A 6,653-nucleotide genomic window follows, 5' to 3' on the forward strand; every position below is an offset into this window, starting at 1 on the left:
AAAAGAAGCCTGTCATATATATATATATGTGTGTGTTTGTCCCCCACCATCGCTTGACAACCGATGTTGGTGTGTTTACATGCCCGTAACCTAGAGGTTCGGCAACAGAGATCTGATAGAATAAGTACTAGGCTTACAAAGAATAAGTCCTGGGATCAATTTGTTCAACTAAAGGCGGTGCTCCAGCATGGCCGCAGTCAACTGACTGAAACAAATAAAAGAATTTATATAGAAATAGAAAGGGTTTAGACCACTGGTGATCCAAACTTATCGGTACACTGAGTACCCCAAGTGATAAGATACTATGATCCAAGTACATAATGGGGCTGGAGTTGGGGATCCGTAGCCTACTTCTGAGTCAGCAGAAGAGGAAGAGGAAAACAAAAGGCAGGACAGGCTTATCAGATCATTTAAATGGGTGAATTGAAGTAAGCAAAAGTGTCTTACTTCGATTCACCATTAAAATAATTCAAATGATCTGATAAGCTTGTCCAGCCTAGATTTTGCTTTTGTCTTCCATTAATGTCTATATATGTATGTATATATCGTCTGTAAAAGACATAAATCCAAAAGAAGAAGCACAATCTAAGATATAGAGCAGTATAGATTAAAAATTTGGAAAGCCGGTTTATGGGGTTTACCTTAGGTTGGTCTTGGGCCAACCGGGTTTGGGATCTGACAATACACCATAAAGCTAAGCCCTTTATGGAAGGGAAATCTAAGGTAATCCCCTAAACCTGCCTTCTCTATTTTTACTATATATATATGATGATGGACGTCCACTCGTGATCGAGGAAGACCATTGCCGACCTTCGGGAACATTGTGCGCTCTAGGACCAACTTATACTTTGCATATAAATATATATATATATATATATATATATATATACACACACATATGCATTACTATCATCATCAATGTTTAATGTCTGTTTTCCATGCTGGTAAGGGGTGGATGATTTAACAGCAGCTGACCAGCCAGAGAGCTGCCCCAGGTTCCAATTGTCTGCTGTGGCAGGGTTTCTTCAGCTGGATGCCCTTTCTAATGCCAGCCACTTTTCAGAGTATACTGGGTGTTCTTCACGTGGTACCATCGCCAGTGCTTTTCACATAGCACCATCACTAGAGTTTTTTTTACATGGTACCAGCACCACATTACAGGGTGTCCCAAAAATTTGACATCATTTCTTCTCAAATGATGTCAAATGTTTTGGGACATTCAGAAAGTTTTGCAGGCAGCAGTTTGCCCATGACTAAGTGTATCAGGGAAACACCAAGCTGACTGATAGGGGAAGCACCACATTGACTGATAGGTAAGCTTCCATCCACCAGTAAATACGATGACTAACTGGCGAGCCAGCCGAGCTGTGTCTTCTCTCTGTTTCTACTGCAACCATCACAACAGCCTAAGTTCATCTGAACTTATTGACTATAAATAACTTCCATTTAAAACAGCAACACACACACACAGAATCTGTGTCACTGTATAATTAGTTATCTTTTATCTTTTGTTACAGCTGTTGGAATGCGGCCATGCTGGAGTACCCCCTTCAAGGGTTGAGTTAAACGAATTGACCCCTTGCTTTTTTTTTCTTCTTCTTTCTTTAACGTCTGGAACTAATTCTATCGGTCTCTTTTGCAGGCTGATTAAATTAACACATTATATATATAAAAACATTGTAGTTCGCTTGAAGCATTGTAATAGAGAAATAGAAAAATGAGGAAAGCTTCTAACAATGCAGATATGGAAGTTGAAAAATCTTTTTATATTTCGAGTGGAAAGGCCCATTTTCAGTATATCTATCTGTATATTTATACGCATACACGCGATGGGCTTCTTTCAGTTTCCGTCTACCAATTCCACTCGTAAGGCTTTGGTAGGACCGCTGCTATAGAAGACACCCGCATAATGTTCAGTGTGGTGAGACTGAACTTAGAACGACATGGTTTGCCTATAGTACTAATGCATCGTTGTTAAGACTATGTATATAGAAGTCACAATATCTTTAAGAGGTATATTTCATCGCACCATGGTACAGCAAACCCTACTTTTTTTAAAAGTAGGGTAGGAAATATATACGAACTAAACTTCACTATTTCCCCACCATAAGAGTACCCACAAAATCAACAAGTATTAGAAGGCGGCAAGAGAATAAAGAATAGCATTTTAAATTAAATTCAAAATGATTTCTTTTTGCTTAGAGTCATGAAAAAAGAATTTGGCGCTTTTATTTTCCCAGAGGATCACGTAAGTTGTTTACGTCGACAAAAATGAAGCTGTCATTCTGGACGTAAAGCCATAGTTTTATATACTTTTTAATTACAAATAATGAATCTTTAAATAATTATTTAATTGCATAAACTGCCTAACGAACTCAATTAAATAAGAGCCGAACTTGTGTGCGTAAACGAAGGCTATAATTGTACCTCGAGGATCTGATATGAACCACTAAGTCATGTTATATAATTTCATCTTTCTTTTAATAATTTCATTTTCTAGGCAATCACTTTGCAGCTTCTCTTTCGACGAGGTAAACACTTTTACTTTCGTGGGTGCTCGGAAACGAAGCGCCAAGAATTTTAGAAAGCGAAGGGGTTTTATGAGATAATATCGCTTAAAAACAAACTAAATTACTACCAATAGTTTGAATATGACGTTAATGGGAAAACAGCGCCACAATGAAGTCACGAAAACTATTTTCAGTACCCTGTTTCCGTTATTTTCCAAACCGTTTTCTCCATCAAATAAAATATTTACGACATTAATAAAGAGTTTTTGTTAAAAAAAGCCGTTGAGAAGCAACGTGGTTGCCAGGAGCAACAAGTTTGTTTACACAGTCAAAAGAGTTCTTACTTGTCACGTGACGTGTAACCGGGGAAAGAATTTACGAGACCGGATGAAAGGAACGAGACCGATTCGAAAATCAGCAACAATAAAAAAAAAAATCTTCCGCTGTTAAATGAGTCTGACGCTTTGATTGGCTGAAGATGACGTCATCTGTCAACCTTCAATGAATGACGTCATCGATAGATGTAATCTTAATTGCATGTCGGGGAGTGGGAAAATAGTAAGAATCAAATAATTGTAAACAGAAAAAAAATACTTCATTATTAATTTACTAACTTATCATTTCTATCAACAATCACTCAAAAAAATGTACATTGTAGTAGACCAATGAGAAAATAATTCCAACACAAAGATTCAATTTAAATAATTTAGAATTTTATTTGCTCTACGGTCATGTTGAGCCGTTGAAAATTCATTTTTGTGGTTTGATTTAAAATAAATATGAAAATGCAACAAGTGTTGAGGCTGTTATTTGCAAGAGCAGTGACATAAAAGCAACGAGTGTCTGCGGAGAAGAATATGAGAAAAGAGAAAATGTTTACAGGACGAATAAGGAGGAGGAAGAGGAGAAATATATTAGTGATGCTAGAATGTGAATGGATGTTATTAAAAAGTGTTGTAAGGAAGAAGAAAATACATAATAATGGAATATTTATTAATAAAGCTTGAACGACAGAAAAGAAGTTAATTACGGCGTCACTGGTCTTGTTAGATAAGGGCGGCGGCAGAGGAGTGCTGATGGCGGTGTGGTCGTCGTCGCCGCCGCCGCCGCACCATTGTTACTGTGTGATGACGCAGGGTGAGAGGAAGAAGAAGGTAAATGAAGAAAGGGGAAGGAAGAAGAGTGTGAGAGTGGGAGAAGGAGAGAGAGTGTAGAAGAGTGGACGAGATAAAGAGAGGGAAAGTAGAGTAAAAGATTAGAACAAGAGAAAGAGGAAAAGAAAATGAGTGAGAGATAGAGTAGAAGAAGAAATAAAGACGGAAGGCAGGATATAAGAGCGAGAGAAAGACGGATTTAGAGGGAAAAAGAAACATTAAAATCGGAGGTTAAGAGAGAAGTGAAAGAGTGAGAGAAAAGCAAGGAAGGAAGAAAGAGAGAGGAAGAGTAAGTAAGCGAGACAGAGAGGAAGGGGAGGATAAAGGAAAAGACTAAGAGGAAGATAAAAGAAAGGAAAGAGTGAAAAGAAGTAAAGGGAGAGTGAGAGCGGGTGTAAAAGAATGACAGGAAAGACAAAATAAGGGGGGGAAAGAGTGAGAGGCAGAGTTAGGAAGGAGTGTTGGCGGCGCCGCGTTATCGCTGGGAACAACAACGTCAGCAGCAGCAGCAGCAGTGTTGAGATGATGATGATAACGTTGATGATGATGATGATGATGATGGCAGTGGTGGAGGAGGAGGCAGTGGCTACCTGATGAACGGAGAAGACAACAGAAGCAGCCGTGGCTGGGAATAAGGCAAGGCCCATCGCTGCTACCTCCACTTTTTTTTAAAAAACAAAAACAAAAACTGTGGTGTTTTTTTTTTTTTTTACTTTTCAACAAAAAAGAAATATTTCTTCTTTTTGTCCGCACTTTTTAAAAAACTTTCCTTAAATCTTACACAAAAAAAGGAGAAAAATAAACGAGAAGGAATTAAAAAAGACACAAACAAATATATAAAAATATAAAATTTTTTATTTAAAAGAAAAAAAAAAGGGCGAGGCGAGGCCAGTAATATTTTTTAATTGCCAGGTAGGTGCGACCTTTCCTCTCTGTTTCTCTCTTTTTCTTCTGTATGTCACACACAACCCACATTTTATAATCATTTAGGGATCAATAGGGGTATACTATGGTTTATTACAGGGGTTTAAAATCCAAACGACAGCTGTGTTTGTCACCCGGAATCGGTTAAAGCAAAACCTAATTAAGCAGGACATCGGAATCTGTCTTCATCTCTGACTGCAACTGGTTGGTGTACATTTCACAGACACAGACACATAATTACTATGGGTTGTTACTTATTATTATTTTAAAAACCATTTGCTGTCAACGATCGCTGACCCCTTTACTTACTGCTTCGTCTTGACCCCTAACTGCATAAAACACAGTACTTGAATCGTGCGATTTTAAACATAAACGAAACCCCACCCCTTTAACAGGAAAAAAAAAAGCCCTATTTCTGTTAACATCGCAGACACTTCAAAATGGATGACTAGTTTTTTTTCATCTTGCTTCCTCACTTTGCAGCCTCTTTTCCTCACTTTATTCCGCGTAAACACACGGAATTTCTACCCGAACTGGATCTGAGTTTGTTTGTAGTTTCGAAATATAATTAACGGGTGGATTGTCGATGGGTCATTAACGGGTGGATGGGGCCGAACTGTTAAACAGAGTTGGCTGTTTTAGATCTGTGTGTATACACGCACATGGCTTGGTTGGTGTTGGGGGTAAGTTTTTCATGTGTGAACAACATTGGCATACATCTGGCCAGCTACCTCACCTCTATAGACACGTATATACATACGCATATATATATATAGCATATATATATAATTGATGTAGATACATTTGTGTTTATGTATTCTTATATGCCAAATACAGTATATATTATGGATATATATATATCATATGTTGCATAATTGCATATATACATACTGTGGGTTGTTTGTCTTGGCACATATATAGACACACACATATAAACACGTATTAATGTATATATGTATATATATATATATACCTACAATGTATATTGCATGTGTTGTATGTGTATAAATAAATTTATATACCTATATATGTAAATACACAAACATGTACATCTATATATCTCATATGTTGCATATATATATTGTGTAATACGTGTGTGTATATATATTTGAGATTGTGATTTGAGGTTGTATGTGTGTGTGTGTGTATATATATATATATATATGTATCCTTTATTTATAAGGGTACATGAGTAATATGTTTAGTTTACTACAGGTAATTGTATGTGTGTGGGGGAATGTACTGAGAATCGAGCCCTCAATCTCAGATTTCCTTACTGAGAAAAATATACTTAGAATTAGTCACAACATAGAGATCTATCTATCTATCATATTTATATAATGTACTATGCGCGCGCGTATATATATATATGTATGTATGTACTGCGTGTGTGTGTGTGTGTGAGTCATGTTGTAAACACATTTTGAGAGGTGTGTATCACAATAGCTTTCCCATGACTCAGTGTTATATATACACACACAGACACTCGCACACAGATAACGGCAGGATTTTCAACTCTATGCACATACATACACACATGGATATATATGGTTGCTTTTATATAGTAAGGCTGGTTCTTGTAAACGCATATTTGTGAGGATATATCACCTAGATCACCGATATAGAAATGTCGACATACATATTTGCGTGTGTATATATGTGTGTGTTTTTGTGTATATAGATATGTATGTGTGTATATTGTGGATTGTTGACAAAAAGTAGTTGATGATGAAATCTTTATTGTAAATACTGTCTTAAATGAGGAATATATATATATACAAATATGACAGCTGTGTACAAATATGTATATATATATATATATATATATATATATATATATATTATATATATAGTTATGTGTGTATGTGTGTGTATATATAAACATATATATATATGTACGTGTGTTGAATTTTGTAATATATACAATTCTTTTTTGTATTGTTGATATTCATGTACAATGCAATATCATATTGCTATATATACACTGCCATATCGCTTCATATACATATATGTACGCGCATACGTATATATATATATATATATATATATATATATATATATATAT

The 6,653-nt window shown here is 36.1% G+C and overlaps 1 protein-coding gene across 2 annotated transcripts in view; it reads left to right on the forward strand.

Moving 5' to 3' along the window:
* The first annotated feature begins 3,821 nt into the window (after positions 1-3,821).
* Positions 3,822-6,653, forward strand: part of LOC106876653 (tyrosine-protein phosphatase vhp-1) — a 95,411-nt gene continuing 92,579 nt past the window's right edge. For both annotated transcript variants that reach the window (XM_014925269.2, XM_014925270.2), the window contains exon 1: positions 3,822-4,576. The gene's annotated coding sequence lies outside the window, so the exon portion shown is untranslated. The remainder of the gene's footprint in view (positions 4,577-6,653) is intronic.

Source organism: Octopus bimaculoides, chromosome 15 (genome assembly GCF_001194135.2).
Source record: "Octopus bimaculoides isolate UCB-OBI-ISO-001 chromosome 15, ASM119413v2, whole genome shotgun sequence".
In the NCBI taxonomy this organism is placed as follows: Eukaryota; Metazoa; Mollusca; class Cephalopoda; order Octopoda; family Octopodidae; genus Octopus; species Octopus bimaculoides.